The 21295-nt window shown below is 45.7% G+C and overlaps 1 long non-coding RNA gene across 2 annotated transcripts in view; it reads right to left on the bottom strand.

Annotated features, from left to right (window-relative positions):
- The window catches only part of LOC115546954 (uncharacterized), a 59499-nt gene extending 39192 nt beyond the window's left edge, over window positions 1-20307 (bottom strand). For both annotated transcript variants that reach the window (XR_003977310.1, XR_003977309.1), the window contains exons 1-2: window positions 19910-20307; window positions 3399-3468 (exon numbers count right to left, since the gene is read on the bottom strand). This is a non-coding gene — a long non-coding RNA (uncharacterized LOC115546954). The remainder of the gene's footprint in view (window positions 1-3398; window positions 3469-19909) is intronic.
- Window positions 20308-21295: the final 988 nt, after the last annotated feature.

The raw sequence follows: 21295 nt of genomic DNA, 5'->3' as shown, positions 1-21295 counted from the left end.
AACTTTGACGTAACTTCATGTCACATGTTAGTGGTTAAATCTTACCACTGCTATGATGGAAATTGTTTGAGACTATACTAAGTATTTTCATAGCAAGGCCCTTTATTGAAAGGGACCCAAAGTGAATACAGATAGAGGTCCTTCAGGATCAGGTAGGGGCTATACATTTTGGAGGCCTACGTGTAGGCTAGGGGGTTAGGGATTGAGGTCAGAAACATGGTAGCCTTAATCCTAGAAATATATCTGATATCAATTACAAATTTTAAAGAATCCCATAACTAGAGAATTCCACCACTGTTTGAGCTTGAGGCAGTGTTAATAAGCATCAACATCTGCTGCATCCCTCTAAAACTGACTCTCGTGTTTGTGAAAAACAACCAACAAAGTCAAGTTTACTTGTTTCTCTGCTGTTATTCTCCTGGGATTTATAGTGACAGGAAAATCATACTGAAAGCACAGCGCGATGACACCCCTTTCCCGTTTCTCTTCATTTCTACTTTTGCTTACTGTGTGCGTGTGTGTGTGTGTGTACGTGCCTGTGTGCGTTTGCTTGTGCATGTGTGTTGCACTGGGCTGGGCAGTCTCACTTCTTTTTGCAGGGATAACGAATGGCCATTCATTATTTTCTGTGTTGCTAACCCAAAGGCTGAATCATATCAGAGTGCACACAAACGCACACACACACAACGAAAGAAGCACAACTCGCTTTTCGTCAACGCATCACAGATCAATGCAGGAGTCGGATGTGGAGACAGCCACAGCCCTATGAATGTGTGTGTGTGTGTGTGTGTGTGTGTGTGTGTGTGTGTGTGTGTGTGTGTGTGTGTGTGTGTGTGTGTGTGTGTGTGTGTGTGTGTGTTTGTGAGAGAGTATATCTATGAATGCGTGTGTGACAATATATGTGTGTGTTTGTGTTTGTGTGTGAGTATATGTGTGAGTATACGTGTGCGTGTCTATATGTGTGTGTGTGTGTGTGTGTGTGTGTGTGTGTGTGTGTGTGTGTGTGTGTGTGTGTGTGTGTGTGTGTGTCTGTGTGAGAATATGTGTGTGTGTGCGTGTGTGTGTGTGTGTGTGAGGGGGTACTGAAGGTGGGGAAGGATGGATAAGCTGGAGTCTGCACTTTCCTTCCTCACTGCGGAGAGTAAGAGCACAAGATGTCAGGCTGGCCAATCACAATCGTCATCGACCCCCCCCCCCCCCCCCCCCCCCCCCCCCCCCCCCCCCCCTATCCCCCCCACCAACCCGAGCGCCCGCTCCGCCCTGGCTGCTGCCATATTTTCAGCACCGAGGATCGCCGCGGAGGACCCCCTGCAGTGATTTACTTTATGAGATAATCATCACTTTCAAGCTTTGTTTGACTCCCCTATCTTCCTTAATTTCTCTCCCTCTCTCTCTCCCTCTCTCTCTCTCTCTTCCCTATCTCCTTCTCTCTCTCTCTCTCTCTCTCTCTCTCTCTCTCTCTCTTTCTCTTTCTCTTCTCTCCCTTTCCCCTCTCTCCTTCCCTCTCTCTCTCTCCCTCTCTTCTCTCCCTTTCCCCTCTCTCCCTTTCCCCTCTCTCTCTCTCCCCCTCTCTCTCTCTCCCTCGTCCCTCTCTCCTCCCCTCTCTCTCTCTCCCTCTCTCTTCTGTCCCTCGTCCCTCTCTCCTCCCCTCTCTCTCTCCCTCTCTCTTCTGTCCCTCGTCCCTCTCTCCTCCCCTCTCTCTCTCTCCCTCTCTTCTCTCCCTCTTCCCTCTCTCCTTCCCTCTTCCTCTCTATCCGAAGGGCTTTCTACAGTAACAGGGGGGTATGTACATACTGCTGCAGCATTCTCCCTGCAAAAAAAAAAGGGAAAATCCGAACCAAACAAATATCTGCTGATCAAATAATCAAAAGAGAAAACCCGGTAAGAATGTGAAATATGTGGCGGTCATCCCGGGAATCTCTGAACACCGCTTTAGAGCATAAGAAAGGCAATATTGGTGAATTCAAGCCAGATGGAAAAAGAAGTGCTGCATGCAGCTTTTGGGAGAAGCAGGTTATTATAACCTCGAGTGGAAAAGCAGAACTGAATAAACTCCCGGGTTCAGGAATGGGGGAATGGCGTACGGGCATTTGAATATGTGAGCCGAGCCACGTAATAGAAGTTATAAAAAGATGATAAATTGTGTTGAGCACGTTTTTAAGTCCCAGCGCAATATACTGTTATTGAACTGCACTGCGTCGGTACACACGGCGGACGCACAACGGTATTGTCAACAAATTATGAATCCATGTTTACAAATATTTTAGACATTTTAAAAGGCCATTCATATACTCACGTACATCTACGTAAAACAGTCAAAACAACCAATGAACCAACCAATTTATTAAACAAACATAACCCCTAAGATAAATATCGATTTGAATAATAAATGATGCAGGTCGAGAAAATCTGATGAGGTAAGTACAGAGATCCCTATCATAGGCACTGTGTTAATTATGATAAGGCAGAGGGCCTGTTTCAGAGCAGCTTCCCTCTTCCGTTTAATTCATCTGCTGGGCCACCCCGCCTGTCACCGCCTATGACAGCCTATGTTGAGCATGAGCTAGGGCTGGGGTTAGGGCTGGGGTTAGCTCACCCATCAATTGGCTGAACTGAATCGATACCGCATGATGATAGGCCGCGTTAACCCTCGTTGATGAAGAGGACTTAACAAGCGGGTTAATAATAAAACTGACAAGGCGAGACAAAGGTTTTTACCACACTGACGCCAATGGATCCACCCAGTCTCCTGAATACTGCCGTAACTCAGAGAAACTGTGGGATCCAAGATCCGGCGGAGCCCTGGTGACGCCTTGAGTCGCATCCGTCCAAATTCGACATCTCCGTGCAAAAGAGAGAGAGAGGTCCGAGACCTCGCCCTGGCTGAGTCACACTGCCTGCTTCACTACCCTCGTCCTCCCTGAACCAAAGGGCAGTCTCCGCACAAAGCCCTGCCTCAGCCCAGGGAGAGGCATCAGACTGGGGCGGCGGTCGGACCAGCGAGGGGGGGGGGCGCCTCCACAACGACACGTGGCTTCAGATAATAGAACACAAAACAACACCGTATTTCTTGCGTCAGTGCTCTTATTGAGGCTCTTAAGGTTCGGTCTCACACCTTTTTTCAGACAGTTAGAGGAGCAGGTCTGCAAAGTCTGGCTGTTCGTCTGCAGTCGTGGGGGGGGGGGGGGGGGGGTGGTACTGGCTTGACAGCAGTGCTTGATAATCTAACTGCATCTTCACACCAACACTTGATGAAGAACGTGGTGTATTTGGTGTGCCCCCTGTCTCTGTCAGGTGATGCTGCCGTCCTATAATAAGGGCAGCGTGAGACAGGGGTGAGCTTGGCCTCCCCCTGCAGGCCAGCCCTGGAAGTGCAGCATGACACTGTCTGAACTCACCGTCGTCTGCTAGTGCCGGAGGCTGCTTGGTTCTCCCTCCACTGTGACGGGTACCCGGCGCCAACCGAAGCTGAGACAGAGCGACAGAGAGGGAGAGCGAGAGAGAAAGGGTATAACACAACCATAACATTAAGATCCACAAGAGAGCCAGAGATTTGGACGATATTGTTCCAAGCAGATGATGAAATTCCCGGCCGCCACGTCCAAAAAACGCATTTTTGGGGAAACACTGTTCCGGCATTGTATCATTTCTGCATCGTCCTCTCAGTGACCCAGGCACATACAAAAAAGAAACGGTTGAGTCAGTTTTCGCTAAATTTAGGGCAGACTGTGTCCAATGCTGTTGCGTAAGCGAGCGTGTGTGTTTGTATGTAGGTCAGAACAACAGTGCTACATGCAAGTATGGAGCTGGAGCAGGGAATGGCGTCTTTAACAGAGTGGCCTCTGCTGCACACATTACATGAGACAGCGGAGGAAACAGTTCTCATTACTATTCTATTCTCTCTTTCTTTGTACTCCCTTTCTATTGGTTCTGCTCTTCATTTCAGCGACTGCACAATATTCATCTTGGTTCTCCGACCGTTTAGAGACCTTGATGTGTTCACACTTCTGATATTCTCACGTTACTATAACGGACAGACATGGTAATGTTACGTTGGTCCCGACAGACTGACAGAGATAGACGGCGAGAGAGACATGTTAATGCCGTAGTTATAGACAGACAGCCAGACAGGCAGATGGGGAGATAGTTACTGGACAGACAGATTGACAGACTGAGACATGTATGTTAATCTTAGGTTTTAGAGATGGACAGGTAGGAAGATAGTCAGACTGACAGAGAGACAGACAGACAGAGAGACCAACATTTTCTTGTTATATTTACAGCCAGCCAGCCAGATATATACCAGACAGACCGATATTACTCTCCCCCAACACTCTCTCTCTCTCTCTCTCTCCCCCAACTCTCTCTCTCTCTCTCTCTCTCTCTCTCTCTCTCTCTCTCTCTCTCTCTCTCTCTCTCTCTCTCTCTCTCTCTCTCTCTCTCTCTCTCTCTCTCTCTCTCTCTCTCTCTCTCTCTCTCTCTCTCTCTCTCGTCTCAATTGCTTCTTGTCAAACGTGTCATTGCCCCTTCTCTTTTTTCTCCCTCCACCTCTTTCTCTCCCTGAAAGAGGGTGGGATGTCCGCATTGGTTGCTATGGCACCAGACAGCTCCATGTTTTCTTCAGACAAGAGCTAGATGGGATTGCCTGCTGCGCGCATGCGTCCGTCCGTCTGTCTGTCTGTATGTGCAACCAGATGTGTGACTCCTACTGTGCTGCATAGACACTCCGAGGCGTGGTACGATGATTACTACTACTGATGTCAATGATCACATTCACAGTCTGCGGAGGAATACGCACACGCACTGGAGTCGCGTCGACCCGAACCCAGAGAGGGTGTACTGTGAGAAGGCGTTCGCCTTTAATCATCGTATTCATGAGATTTGCAGATCAGCTAGCAGCTGGCACATAACCTTCAGAGTACGATTAGCAAATTTAATGAGTTATTAATCCTAGATTTACATGCCTATCGTGGTTTAATTATTTGCCTTTGTCTTAGCACTGTGGGCATTACATGTGGTGTGTTCCAAAGGAACTGCAGCGTGTGTGTGTGTACACGTGCACAAAAGGTACATTCGTGCACTTGTACACACGCGCTGTAGTACCTTTTCAATGGGCCTATGAAGCTATGAGGCAGGCATGCTTTCTGGGGGGCTTGGTGGTTTGGTGATGTTTAAATTCCAGTAGGGGGCGCTGCTGGCCTAAAGCTTACTTCAGTCGTTTCGCTTTTGAGGCCAAGGGGAACTGCTCAGCCTGCAGGGAGCGTTAGTGAATCCGGCAAAAAGATCAAGACAAGCATGACAATGAAAGACTGTGAAACATGACATTGCGATGTTTTTGCCTCATCTGTTCCACATCAAATATATGAGGGAAAAATGTATCAAAGAGATTGTCAAAGAAAGCTACAGTCTTTTGTCCTTGTGTGTTTTTTCTTTTTCTTTTTAAAACAACCACATACCGATGTGGAAATGCAATTGCCATTCATCAGTGAAAGTCTGATTAATGTAAGCAGGCTCATTCCAATCTTCTGTGTACTGCAAGCAGGAAATCAAAAGCAAATGATGATCTGATCTGAGGAGGAGACACATTTTGACAGCGTGGCGGCCTGGGTAGAACTTATTGCTACGGTTTTATTCCGATACACAACTGGCCTCCGCTGATACAAACGGCCTCAAAATAGCTACAGGTGCTCTCACCTACAACACACGTCGACACACACATAAGACGGCGGAGAAAACCAAACACTCCCTAGTTCACCTAGTCCCAGCTCGTCACCTCAGCCTTTCTCTTATCTCTGGTGTAACGTTGTTGTGTGTTTGACTGTGTAACGTTACAGTGCAACAACGGGGCAGACCCGGAGAGGATGAATTGAGTCCTTTTGCGCACCACGAGACGCCCTGAGAGCTCCCGTCCGGACCCCGTCGCCCAGCAGAGATGGCTGGAAACTATCACAGCAGAGGCCCGGCTCACTGACAGCTGCAGCGCTCACAGAAAGGCAGCGCTCAAACGGTGGCGCGCATATGGCTTTGTGTTCACTTAAGTGTGTCTGTGTGTGTGTGTGCGTGTGTGCGTGCGTGCGTGTGTGTGCGTGTGTGCTGTGCACGTTTCTGCCTGTGCCTGTCTGTGTGTGTGTGTGTGTGTGTGTGCGTCGTAGTTGCATGCATATGTGGCGGTTGTGGTGTCGGGTGAAAGCGATGTGTGTACTTTCCACCCAAGAGGGGGCCTCAAGCTGGGGAAACAGGGTGAGGCGGCGGAGTGGAGGGATGGAGGGAGGGAGGGAGGGAGGGAGGGAGGGAGGGAGGGAGAGGGGGAGGAAGGGAGGCGCTACAGGAGGGGAGGGGCCGGCTCCAGCTGAACTCAGTGCACTGTAGCAGCGCTCGGGGGCGTGAGGTCACAGAGTCCAGCATTCCTCCGGAACGCTCGTCTGTTTACACGACTGCCGCTGTGTGGAGGGAGGAGGGGGAGGAGAGCGAGGAGAGGGAGGCAGGGGGGGAGAGGTAGAGAGGGACGGCGGCCCTTACTTCATGACTACAACATCAGATAACACTCATGGCTTCACATTAATGTAGCATTGCAGGGGCCCTGGCCAGATAAGGGCCCTTTTATTCATTGATACGAGGGGTTTAGTGTCTGGAAGAGTACATGATAACCGGACCTCTGCGTTGTTCTCTCGGGCCATTCTCTCAACACACATACTGAACACACACACACACAAACACAAACACACAAACTCTTGCACACACACGCAAACATGCGCACACACAAAACCTACACACTCACACACACTAACAAGCCCCACGTCCGTAGAGCCAATAGTCGCTCAAAGTCTTGCAACCTCTCAGCCTGTGAGAGAAGGAACACACCCTTGGGTGTGTTCCTTCTTCTTTCTTCTCTTTCTTCATATTTACAGGGACAGTGACCCATGCGGAGGACATACGTGATCTTTTTCATCAGCTTGCACGTCACAAACATCGGATCGGTTACGCTTGAGGGACTCTAAGTTTCAAAGACCGCATCTGGCACTCGCCCTATACACCCCACCCTAGCTAGGTGCGGTGCTAAGTAACCAGCATACGCTAATAAGTCGAAGCATTTTAACTCATTCCAGGGTGCTTGGAAATGAGACGGATATAGCTATTTTACCGTACGACTTACCCTACAAAATGTTCTGTGGCACGTCGCCCGTCGTAAGGTTGCACTATTAACTATTAATAGTACGATGTTCCATAAATCACCAAGTCCAAGTACAAAACATTTAATTGTATTAGTTGCAGCGGTCACAACGTCTAGCAGCATTATTAACAGGGCCCGAGGCCTAGTCTACTGGTCTTACCTTGACGCAGTTTGGACTTTTTAGGAAGAAAACAAGCTGTCTAATCCCATGGTTGAAACGAACCAGGCTTATCTGCATAGTGTTATTTTTGTACAGACTTTGGCGTCAAACTTGTGTGTTAGTTGGTGGGTGGTGTGCGGTGGGGGGGGGGTATTGGTGTGTGTGTGTGTGTGTGTGTGTGAGTGTGTGTGTCTGTGTGCATGTTTGTGTGTGTTGGGGGGGTGTTGTTGGGAGGGAATGCTCAACAGCTCTCTCTGCTTGGTCGCTCCGTTCTGCTCTGACCTGGGCTAATTTGGTCTGAACTTTGACTCTCTCTCTCTCTCTCTCTCTCTCTCTCTCTCTCTCTCTCTCTCTCTCTCTCCTCTCTCTCTCTCACTCGCCTCTCTCTCTCTCACACGCCCTCTCCCTCTGTCTCTCCCTCTCTTTGTCTCCCACTCTGTCTCTCCCTCCTCTCTCTCTCTCTCCCACTCTGTCTCTCTCCTCTCTACACCGCCGTCCTCCCCAGGGCTCTAAAGGCTGCCGGCCAGCTGCTGTCGGTGTCCAGGAGGGAGCACAACAGAAAGGGGGGAGTGACACCGTCCGGGGCCCGGGGAGACAGTGCTCCGACTGTACTGAGGAGGACCAGAGCGGGGCGGTGGGGTGGGGGGAGAGAGGTGGGGCGGCTGCAGGGTGGACGGACGGTGGTGATGGTGGGGGTGGTGGTGGTGGTGGTGGTGATGTGGGGCGGTGGGGGTTGAGGGGTTGAGGGTCGGGAAGGGCGGAGGGTGGAGGGTGGAGGCCACGGCCCGTCAAAGGCTTCATTGTCCGCGCGGACCGGGCGAGCGGGCAGCCTCACGTGCGCCGCGTGATTCTCTCGGCGGGCCCCGCCGGGGAGCGCGGGGCCGGCCTGACCCTGCGGCACTGGGGGGGACGCAGGCAGGAGGGCTCCGCCGGCAGGTTAAAGTGTAACCATGCCATGTTTTCTCAGGAGTGTGTTTATCCAGAGGACCAACGCTGGGGCCCTTTTGTTTAACTAAGTGCAGGGACTCGCCCTAAAAGTAAAGCCTCCCAGAAACCACACAGGAACCAGGTGGTCCGACTGTGATCCATATACCGCCGTGCCGAGCACAAGGTGCTGCGCCGCTGCTGCCTGCGTGTGCGTGTGCACGTGGACTCGTGCACGGACCCTATACGTGCACCGACTCGTGCGTCCCAGGCACATGTAAGGGGGAGAGCCTACATACGAGACAATGCAGGGGGACGTGGGGCCAAATCAGTCACGACCACGAGAAAAATACCCAAATGAAAAAAAAAAAGGCTACGGAAATGTTTTGGGGGAATGCCCACTGCCGGCGCATGCTGTATCACCTCACTGACCCTCGCGCGGAGAACGGACTGAAACCCAGAGGCACCTCTGCTTTGCAGCAAAGGGGGAAACAGCTGCAGACAATTAAATGCAAAGTAGTGTAAATGATGAGGCCGTGTCAGCGGGTTCAGCCGGGCTGCAGAACTGGTTTGTTGCAGCGCCGCGGCGCCACTCGTGTTTCTTTCACAAGACGATCCGTTGGGTTCCCGACGTGAGAAGAAACACATAACTGTGCTCCCCCCAATCAAGGTTATTCTGTCCGTGCGACCAAAAAGTCTTTAAACGGAACATTGAAAACACAAATAATAATGATAATATTACTTCTCTTTTTGCAAAATGTGCTTCACCTATTAAAGTGTTCAGATAACAATAACAATCTACAAATAGCAATGATAACAAAGCAAATACTGACGATTGATGAAAAGTATGTCACGGTATGAAAGTGCACATGGTGAAGTGGACAGAAAATGTTGAATGTGTGAAGTTGGATGTGCGGCACATTTCCCTGAGGGAAAGATCTCTTGGTGATATTTGAGACATTCTCCAGGGTTTCCATTTGACCTGAATTACTAGAAGCAAGAATAGTACAGTGAGTGCCTTCCTTCAAGTGCATAATACCACGACAACTGTTTATATTGGTCTTTTGTTCTATTCTAAATAAAGAAAATCGTAGAAGTCTCTCCAAAATATATAACCTAAATATACTGCATCACTTTGGGACGTTGGCACATTTGCTTGAAGGTATCGCGCAAGCTTGCAGAGAATGGACAAAATGGCCGTTTTAGAAACGACTCCAACAAATTCCTAAAAGTTGACAATGGCGCATTGAGCCGGTCACCGGTGCCGAGGAGAAACTGTGGTGACCTTGGCAGATGTGTCAAATATTACGAACAATTAGGAGGCCTTCGGATAGGGGTTGAGTCGATGGTGGTAAAAAAAATAATGAAAATAGACTGGCCTTATTTTATTCCCTGGTATTCCCTCCGACTGAATGCTGATAACAAAAATATATACCTTTTACAGGAATGCATATTAATTTCTGGATAATAATTACTGAGGATAATTCTTATTTATTCCTTTAAAGAATTTCTAATTCAAACAGCAACTTCATTAAGAGCTATTCAAAATGATTGCTGTGGCATTGGTTTACATCAAATCCATGATGTAAGTTTACAGTACAACTTGGCCAATATACAATTGACACCTGCCGAATGGGGTCATTGGATACGTTGATGGCAAGATAGGATCAAATTTCAGGTAATGAATTCATTCAAGTCCATGAAAATAAGGACATGTTCAAATACACACCCAGAAATCCAGAGACATGCACAATCATGGAACGAAAGCAAACACAAAGTATACTACTTTCTATGCACATAACATTAAACTAGTTTTCCACTGGTAATACATATGTAAACCTCACCCTCCCTAACCTGCCTTCACTCTTAAAGGTACAGTATGCAAAATTTCTGCATTCAAATATCTAAAATCTTAAATAGACCTATATGTTAAATATGTTGAACGGTATACTTACATTATTCTAATTTGCCCAACAAAATTCAAACTCAATAGTTTTAATCAAGATAATTGAAGTTACATTTGTCGAGGTCGCAGGTCAACGGCGTCACATCCCCTTTACCCCCCCAAAAAAGCGGAACACATGAAAGTATCCAGGTAAGACCAAATCTCTTGTAGTTTACAACAATGTGGTACTGAGACAAGTGGCCCATGCCGGCCCCCAAGCTATCAATATTGTATCGCGTACATTGAAAATGTTTGACTTTTTGAAATGGATCAAATCTTATTTCATAGTTGAGCTGCGCGGAACACATTGATCAGAGAGGGGTAGTGCTGCCGGACGGCCTCCGCTCTCCTGCTGCTAGGAACACAGGACAAATACCAACGATGTATTTTGCATCCAAGTATTTCGGGAGCTGGCAGAGAATGAACAAAACAGCCGTTTTAAAAAAAAAAGACTCCAACAAATTCTTGTTGACAATGGCGCATTGAGCCTTCACCGGTGCCGAGTAGACACTGTGGTGACCTTGGCAGATGTGTCAAATAGTGAGAGCCATTAGGAGGCCCTCGGATAGGTGTCGAGGCGATGGTCGTTCAAAAAAAACTAAGTGGACTGAATAAATACCCTCTAACTCATGCTCAACGCCACTGCTAATAACAGAACATCCAACCCAATGCATCCATACAGGTATGACTATTTCTGTTTAGCTTAAAATAACAATAATAAAAATAGTAATTACCTCATAGTAACTATCAAAATTCATGTGTCCGAGGATACAGGACGTACCTGTCGATTGATTAACACACACAAATCCCCAGACATGCACATCTTAGATCGTATGTAAACATACACCTGTTACTGTGTAGCCTACATATAAAACGAATGTATCACTGATAGAACATATGCAAAAGTCACCTTCACTAACCCGCCATCACTCTTAATATAACCCCTCAGGCTTACAGGATGATCAAAAGAATATCTTAAATGCAAACAATCACAAACCCACTTGAAAGGCTATCTTTCTAGGATCACACGCGTTATTTCTGACTTCACAGAATACATAGGCTAATGTTTATGCAACAAGAGTGATATTTAGGCCTAAAGCAAATGGTTATCACATAGAGGTAGTTGCAGCTTAAAATGTACAGCCTTCCTTCCTTCCTTGCATTTGTGATTAGAATGGGTGAAAAATCGATAAAGCATTTCTTAATGGGTGAGTTCTGTACCGAAAAAACATCAATTTATGTTTATAAAACAAGACGAGTAAAATGGCTGAACTCAAGTGAAATATTTTAACATTGCTCAAAAGATAAAGTCTGACTGGAGTAAGAGTACAAACAAACAAAACATAAGAATAATTCCCAACTGCTGTAAAAAGTTAGTTTTCAGGCTAGGCTAGGCAATTTATTTTAGAAGAATCAAATCCTGATAGAATACATTCTAGAATCTATTCTGCCTAAATCGGATGATAGGAATGGCCTGAATGTCTGTCTGCCTACCTACCTACCTGGTTATCTGCACATACTCTGCCCTTGAACTCATTGCAGTCTTCAAGAAGGCTCTGCAGACCTTTTGCTAAGGCATATGTCATACGATTGGGAGTGGCTTTGAAGGGAGATCTGAAGGGAGGGGTTTGGATTTAGTCGGTTCTACAATCTACATTTCCCTGCGTGGTTTCTCCAAACTGCCTACCCTAGCTTTAAACAAATAGCTTAACTAAAGTGATATATTGAACCTAGGCTTAAGAGTATGATAAGTTTTAGTAGTAAGTATTATACCAATATAAGCATGATAGGTAGTATATGTTTACTTATTATAAGTACCAGTAGTAGAAGGAGTACGAGAAGTAGTACGAGTAGTATGATAGGCCTAATAGTATGATTAGTAGCAGGAGTATATGTGTAGTATCAGTATGATACATAGTACTATTATAATAGCAAAAGGTATGACATAATTTGTGTTTGTAACTTGAGATAAGGTAAAGGGTGTTGTTTCTATTCTTTAACGGCTAGGTGGAGCATAGGTCACAGGATGATATGGCTGATACTGCTGAAATCTGTGGATTCTCAGCTTTCATATGCTTTATCATTTGTATCGATAGCATGATGTGAAATAAAAACTTTTAACCATAGGCTCGTTCTCAAAAAGTATAAAAAAAAATCTGAATACTGTAAATTTCTATAAAATGCTCAGTAGAAGTAGATGCACGTGTGGATATCCAACGTTTGTATTTCCCTTTAAGTATTTGAGTTTATTTGTGAGTGTCAAAGGGTGTAGAAGATAAGACTGTTCTCTCGTCTTCTAGTCGTGAATCGGTTCATTCTAAAATAAATGCTGGTCGTCACATTCTAACAACCGACGCTCAAGAAGCATAATTATTGAAGTATTTAAAAGCCAAACAAACAAGAACCAACTGTAATATTGTGTGTCTGGGTTAAAGATTTCAGTTTAGGCTCTACTACAGTATCTACAAATGGTAGCTTTGCTCTGTTTAGCAGCATTCCCAAAATGAAGCCTCTCATATTAATGAGACTACATGAATGGTTCAATCGTACCTCTAAATGAGTACACTATCATCCTGAACCTTCTAGCAACAGTTTTACAAGGAATTGTCTTAGTTTTATCAAAGACTACCAAATTGCTAAGTAACATGCAGAATGCAGATGGTTTGACTGCATTGTTCAGCATAAAATGTGGTAAATAAAAAATCAAGAGGATTTCATTCACCCTCTTCATCTTCCTTAATGTTTTTAATGAAAACTTGATTTGATCAAAATAACTATTCCAGCTCCTATAGACTAGAGCACATTTTATTATAGCTCAAATGGTCAAATTATTACAGTAATATCATAATATCACCCATCAACAAATTCTACATCGGGCAGACAAACATCGCTAGCTCGATTGGTAGAAAAATAATCCTGGTCATTCGTGAAGTTCTACCCGACGTTTACAGATCCACATCCTCCCCTCAAGTGCAGCCTCCCTGACCCCTCCCTGCCTCGGCTCAGCTGTCTAAAATGGAGGCCAAAACAGAATCCTTGAAGGGAAGGCCGCTGGCAACCGGCAAAGGGCAGCGACTACAACAGAAACCTGACTGAAAACGCAAAATTGGCTGACAGTTGTTAACAAACGGATAGGATGCGATTTTTTAATAAAGTGTTCTATCTATTCCAATCATTCAAACCGAAAACCAAAAAAATTAACTGGCTTATTTTTTGCATCTCCAATATTCGGTTCAAGAGCACAAAGATTTGTCAGATAAGTGCTCGCAACCCACCGAGAAGGGTGAAGAAAACACAATCATGCAAAGCCATGGAAAGAGAGTGAAGCAGCGCACGCGCGCGCGCGCGCGCACGCACACACACACACACACACACACACACACACACACACACACACACACACACACACACACACACACACACACACACACACACACACACACACACACACGTGAGCTGTGGCTGCTCTGGGGTAGTAGAAAGAGTGGCGTGTGGTATGCCGTTCCCAGGTGTGAGTGTGTTGGGCTGAACTACACTCGGGGCATTGGCAGATGAACAACATGCTGAGAGAAGCTCTCCTAGAAAAAACACAGTGGCAGAGCAATCATTTATCAAGAATAGCTTTGTTTGTTTTTTAGATTAATATTTGGATTGGCGCTTCTACCAAGGACTTTAACACGAAGCACTGACAATCACCATTCATAAAAAATAAGAAAAGGGTGCATTTCGACCTTGGAAACCATGACGTTCCCACGTATTGTCACGCAGAGAACTTGTTTTTCCTGGTGCAAAGGACACCGTTACAGATGCCACTTAAAGCAGTGTAAATAATATGAATTAAAAAGAAGCGAGGACGATGAGTCTTCACTTCTCTGTGTTCAAAGCGCTGAACAATATCCGGTTCCTTTCCTCACGGACCCTCTTGATGACGGCGGATTTGGAGATTATTTGCGGTACCATGGCCTCTTTGCCTCCGAGCTCGCCCTGTGCAGGGAACCGGCTCGAGCCCCTGGCAATAGGCCCCACCAAAGTGCTTTGGCCTCTGGAGAAAACCAGATCAAATACAGAAGACCTGTTCAGCAGCACTCTCACTCTCTTTCCCTCCTTTTTCTCTTGCTCTCTCTCTCACACTCCCTCCCTTCCTCCTCTCCCTTCTCTACCTCTTTCTCTCCTTTGCCATTCTCCATTCTGCATTCTCTCTTTCTTTCTTTCCCCGCCTCCTTTTTCTATTCCTCCCTTCCTTAACCCATCCCTCTGCAGTCCCCTCCGCTGCCTCTGTCCGTTCCATCACTCTCATTCTCTCTTCTCTCTTTCCCAACCTGGCTCTCCTCCAGTCTCTCTCTCCTTATCTCTCCCTTCTATCACTAAGTTCACACCCCTTTGTTCTCTTTCTCCCTCTCCCTCTCCTTTCTCTCTTTCCCTTCACATTATCTGTTCACTCTACAGGGGGGGCGGAGGGTGGTCCGTACCAAAGCCTTGTCACATGTGCTACCTGAAGACGGCTCACGTGCACTACCTGAAGAGGGAGAACATCTGGATACGTTCTGAGGGGTGTAATCCTAGAGGCTCTCTGACACTTTTAATCCCCCTTTAAGCGCTGTGTTTATTTTGCTCTCCCTCCTCGGTCAATAACCCGGCTCCTCAGCAGAGCCAACCAGGTAACCCAGGCCGACACGTGAGGCCCTTTGGCAGGGTGGAGGGCCATCCACCTCACACGGTACAAAGATCAGAGACCAGGGACTAGTAGACCAGAGAGCAGTATAGCAGAGAGTAGACACCAGTGGACAAGAGAGCCATTTTTTTTCGGAGTAAAGACCAGACGCTAGAGACCAGTAGGCAACAGTTTACGAGATCAGAGACCAGACGCCATTAGACAAGAGAGCCATTTGGTTAAATTTGAAGATGAACCACTGGTAGCGGACACAATTTAAAAGGTTTAACCTAGTTAGTTATGTTGAAACTCAATATTTCTGTTTCTGAGCAGGCTTTCTAAGCATGTATACAATACAACACAAATTTAATGCCTGAATTTGATGCAACCAAAAGATTGACAGAAGTTATGAATTAATGCCGCCCTTCATGATTTAATGATGGAAGATCTTTCTAGAATGATATTTGGTGAAAAAAGCCAAGAATTACATGATTGTCCAACTGCCAAGGTGATATAAATGTATTTTTGTGCCTCAAAAGAGAGTGTGAACAAATACGATTCTGCCATAACTTACAGCTATCATAATATCATTGTATACACAGTAATATACATTCATATCACTCTACACTCCCTAAAACAAGAGAGCCCAATATGATCTGAGAACTACAAGTCCTTGGCGACCTATGAACTGAAAATGTGTCACGTCGCAATAATCCTGCATTCATTTGTATAATTATCCGTTTTAATTGAAAGAAACAACCTCATATTATGTTTAGGTGGAACCAAAACCACCTGAAGTACAGGATCAAGAAGGATTAGGTTGGCAAGACAACGAAGGAGAGGAAATTGGTAAAAGAATAAAAAGAAAAGAAAAGAAGGGCATAGTTAAGAAGAAGAAGGAACGGCGAGAGGTCGAGAGGTGACAGGGGCCCAGAGAGAAGTGGGATAGTCATATTTCACAGCTGACAGCGAGCGTGTGGTCTGACAGGCGGGCAAAGAGTTTAAAGGACTTTCTTTTTTTACGAGGGTCAATCCCTCCCTCCACACAGGTCCAGACACCACCGGCACAATGCTCCATACAAGGACAACACAGAACTTGCTTCCTCCCCAAGTGTCGCTTCCCAAAGCAGGGCTGATCGACATTGGGACAAGAGAGGGGCACGTGCAATGTGGCGGATGGGTCTGACACAATGAATGGCCACAGAGCGGGAAAGGAAAGAGTTGGCCGGGGTCAAAAAGAGTTTGACCGTGACAAATGAAAGCTGTTTAAACTTAAACGTGGATAGATAAAAAAAACCTTTGCGTTGATTGTAACGGGCTAACTTTAAGACAGAAAAACGTCAGACTATTTTTCCTGTGTTGTGCTACCACCTTCGCGAGTACATACTTCAGCTGTGATGTAAGTGGTTGAGAATAGAGATAGAGATACATAGATAGGTTTGTTCAGGAGCCTCTCATGAGGCCTGAGCGATGGCTCTCAGTATTCCAGAAATAATGCTGGTAGTGTACTCCCAAGCATTAGAGTTAATTGGGGGTGCACAAGCATACAAAAATTAGATAGAGTAATATATAACATCTCCTGAGGCAGAGTATAGATTTTCAAAAACTAAAGAGTTATATTTTCTCAGCAGATCACTTTTTTCACAATTGCAGATCGCTTGTGAAAAGGCTTTTTGTTTTGGACTAACGTAACAACCGATAAAATATAAGGCACACAACGTCTCTCTTCCACAATGGGGAGAAGCCTGCGGCGTTGCTGCAGCCTGGCTCGCTACCGCTCATACCCGTGAACCCACCCACCCCCCACCCCCCACCCGGGATCACAAGGTCATCAGATAAGAACCGGCTCTGTTCTTCGTTGCTGTCAGATGCTTAAAGGCGATACTGACATTTACAGTTGGGCCCCCCTTCTTAGACTAAGAAGTGCCTCGGACCACCAATCAGATCTGATGACACCTCTCTGAAACACTGTCGTTTTCCGCAGCTTTTGCGTGGTTGTTTGGGTGATTGAGTGCAGGCCTCTGCTTAGCTTATGCACAAGATTTGGCTGTATTTTCCTCCTCCCATATATGTATTGTATGTTGGGCCATGAGGTATGAGTGTGTGTGCTTAAGATAATATTTCTGGTGACATAGCTGGGTTTGGCTCTGCACATGTGCGGGTAATTGGGAATGTGGAACAATGTATTACACATATTTATCTACAAATGAACTATGTTCCCTACCTACTAGCTTACAGTAGCGTTCAAACACACACAATAAAAAAAAAAAAAAAAATTGTTGCAGAAAGATGCATGAGGCAGTTTGTGCAAACGCTATTCGATTAAAGAACAAATCAAAGCATTTCATATCCGTATGGGCATTGAATTCATGGCGGCTATTGCTGCCTTGGACCCTGGCTGCTTTCAGGGGTAATTACCCCTCTGCAAAACCACTGCTGGGGGCCAGTATGCACAAAACATTGTTATTATCTTAGTAACATGGCTGTTATTCAAGCACTGGTGTTTTGACCCAATTGTTCCAGCAAACTGTTCCCATCAAGGCTATACATCAACATCGTAGAAAGCAAAACAGTGTCTGTTTTGTGAATAAATAGCCATTATCTTGGTATGGACAGTGTACCACCAGGAACAACACACCAAGTCCTTTCATTGGATTCTGTATTCATGGCGGCATTTTCCGATTTATGATGTTAATAATGCTCTGTTAATAAACGTAATCTCAGCATCAGTTACAGCTATCAGACATCCCTTCAGAATGTTAAAATATGTTAACTAAAAACACAGCCTTGAGATAAGATATGTTGGCAAACCATTGAATCATGGAGACAGCAAAAAACCTGGCAAGGAACCAACACTGGTCAACTCTCCTTCCCCCCACCCCCCTCTTCTGCTGCTGAAATGCGTACCATTGTCTGTATACCTCGAACCTCAGCCACTTCATCTGTCACTTCGGAAGTTACCTAGTGTCGATAACACATCCCGGGCAACAACGATGATAACGACCCAGTCAGGTTAATCATCGGTAAGTGAAAGGGCATGTATAGTGGAGGATTACTCCACATTATATCCCATGGCGGCAGCGACCTGTATGTCAGAGCTCCTGGCTTCAGGGAAAAGTGACCTTCAAACAGGCATGTTCTAATTTTCCACAGAGGTCAGCAGCTAAGAATGTGAGGCATTCGAAGCTGGGAACCTGGCGTTCTCATCGCCATAACCCCATACTTTTTTACTCCTGCGATGTTGAAATGCTTACCTGTGCTGTGCTTCTTTGTTCATAATTTCAGCACAGTCCTCCAATTGGTTCCAAGTTATCTGGAAAATGTAACTTAACCCAACCCTGAATTTCAGAAATGTGTTATTTTTACGTTTTGGTTTTGGTTCAGTTTCAGTTTAAGATCTGGTCACTTTAAGGCCATTTAAGTCCCGTTGGGGCTCATGTCCTATAAGTGTTGTTTTTTGTTGCCTGAATCCTTGCTCTATCCTTTCATTAAGCATTTGTTGGCTCCTAATATTGTGATAAGGGTTAATTGCTACGTGAAACAAACATTGGCCAACATTTTTAAACAAGAATATCTTTGTAGCAGCTTTTGCGAAGGGACAACAAACAGGGCCTCTATTTCTGTCGGTTTCCCTGCAGGATGTGCTCTGAAAACACACAGGGTTCCCCCTTCCCCATACCCTCAAAACTTCAGTCCCCACCTCAAACTCCTTACCACTGATAAGTGAACTCTCTCTATGGTTAGATGAACTTGTTTTTTGCGTGGGTGGCACGCAACTCACTAAACGGCCACCGGATGACCATCACTTGGACTATCCAAAACGTGTCCCATCGATTCGCTGAAATTGCCCAAGATGAAGGTGTGAGTTGAGGAAAGAGGATTAGTTTACAGTCTGGTCTCACTGAAAAACAAATAGCTGTGTGACGGCATTCGATTACTGAGTGAGATTGCATGGTACTATTTCCTGCTGTAATGTGTGTCAGTCTGGATTAAAACAAAAGTCAAAAGAGTCCATGAAGGGAAGACTGGGGTGGACTGTTTGGAATTTGGTACACTAATTAGATGATGATTCACTGTTTATGTTTGGGCATATTACAATTTAACCATCACTTTTTGTCATTCAGTGCTAATGTAGATCAGTCCTCTTATGATTAAGGGAGGGGCTTAGAGTAAGTGGTCAACATAGAGTAGAGTAAGTGGACAACATGCACAATGCAATGTCGCTCAAGCTATTTCAACAAGTGGTTTCAATACAATATCTGAAACTATACTGCGGTCTTTTCATCAATTTTTTTGTAATTATCCTTATTCAGAGGGTCAGTTTGTAACTTATAATTTGGTCAATTACAAGTTAAACTTTAGTTACTTAGCAACAAAATCCCCTTCCAGTGGAATTAGGCAAAGGAATTATGCAATGGATAAAATGTACCCTTTTGTCCTTTCGTACTTTTGAGTGTGTGTGTGTGTGTGTGTGTGTGTGTGTGTGTGTGTGTGTGTGTGTGTGTGTGTGTGTGTGTGTGTGTGTATATAAGTTTGTATATTTTGATGCAAGCGTGTTTGTCTGTTTGTAGACACTTGAGACACGTCAACATCTGTACTAAAAGACGTACCATGACAAAACCAAACCAGCCGAATCTCCTCCGAAAAGGATTTAGACCAGTCAACCTATCAGACGAACCAACACACACACACACACACACACGCATACACAACCAAATATAAAACAATACCATCGTGCATACACACACACACGCATACACACACACAAAATCAGGATCACTAGTTTACACACAAGCACCACAGCAAACACATAAATGCATACACACAAACACACACTACCAAACATGCACTAATACAAGCATACACAGTACACACTCACACACACACACACGAGAAATCACAACAGCAACACAAGTACCGAGTGGTAGATATGTAGCACAGCGTGTCCAGAGCGCCTATCAACGGTGCCATAAGCAGACCTCTTGAGCCGTCGGTGGTGAGACGGGCAGCTCAGGGTTTGTTACTCAGTAACTTCAGCTGTTCAGCGGAGGGACTCACCTTCCTTTGTGTGTCGGAGTTGCTGCAACTCCTTCCAACTCCCCTCTGTTTCTGACCACTCCACTCTCTTCTTTCAGCTCTACAAATCCTCCCACGGAGACACAAGCTAAACTTTTTTTTGCACGCGTGCAGTTTACATACACACACACACACACACACACACACACACAGTTTCTCTGCGCGGGCATTTGTTATTGCTAGTCGTCCATCTCGATGCAGAACAGCCTCGGTTCCACTGCTTGCTGCAGGAGTTCCTAACGTGACAGCACTTGTAAACAATGAAGGAGAACCCAGAGAGGGAGAGAGACATAAAGTAAGGGGGAGAGAGAGAGAGAGAGAGAGAGAGAGAGAGAGAGAGAGAGAGAGAGAGAGAGAGAGAGAGAGAGAGAGAGAGAGAGAGAGAGGGGGGAAGACAGAGAGAGGGAAAGAGTGAGAAAGACAGGGAGAAATAAGTAAGTCAGAGATAGAGGGATAAAGTGAGACAGAGAGAGAGAGAGAGAGAGAGAGAGAGAGAGAGAGAGAGAGAGAGAGAGAGAGAGAGAGAGAGAGAGAGAGAGAGAGAGAGAGAGAGAGAGAGAGAGAGAGAGAGAGAGAGAAGAGAGAGAGAGATAAACTTAGACAGAGAATGGGAGAGAGGGAGAGGGAAAGAGAGCAGTAAGACAGAGGTAGGGAGAGAAGGGAGAGGGAAACATATAGAGTAAGGGAGAAAGGGAGTAGACAGAGCGAGGGAGAGAGAGAGAGAGAGAGAGAGAGAGAGCTCCAACACGCAGGTGCACGCTGGCTTTTTTGCAAATAAAGAATGAGTGGCCGACACACAGAGCATGCCTTAGACAGACTGCAGCCCTGTATGAAACCGACGCTGTCTGTTTTCTACTGGCCCGCGCTTAGCAGGGACTCCAAACTCACTGCACCTCCCTCCTCCTCCTCCTCCTCCTGCTGCTCCCCGTGTCCGTCCTCCGCTCTCTCTCCTTTCCTCCCTCCCTCCCTCCCTCCCTCCCTCCCTCCCTCCCTCTCTTTCAAGTGCTGAAACTGAAGAGAAGCTTGCAAGCATACTCACAAAGAAAAGCACAACTCAAAAACTTTCCCGCTTCCTTCTTCACGTTGCTCCTGAGATGTGTGCTGGGACATGTGCTACAGGTCTTGTCCAACCGAAAGAATCACACAGTTTCCACACTATTCTCACATTATAATACATTACCTTGATAATGAAATCATAAAAAGAATGTCTTGGTTGTGACATTTTCTCAGAGAGCTTAATTATAAGCTGCATATTGTGATGCTTTATCCACACTTTTCTCTAAAATAAAATCTTATGAAGGGTTAAGAAGGAAGTCTTTCTTTTGAAAGGACTTCCCCCTTTCAAGAATCCAACAGAGCATTCATGAC

The sequence above is a fragment of the Gadus morhua genome, chromosome 7 (genome assembly GCF_902167405.1).
Source record: "Gadus morhua chromosome 7, gadMor3.0, whole genome shotgun sequence".
NCBI lineage: Eukaryota > Metazoa > Chordata > Actinopteri > Gadiformes > Gadidae > Gadus > Gadus morhua.
The sequence above is the reverse complement of the archived record's forward strand: the minus strand, read 5'-3'. Positions and strand labels throughout refer to the sequence as shown.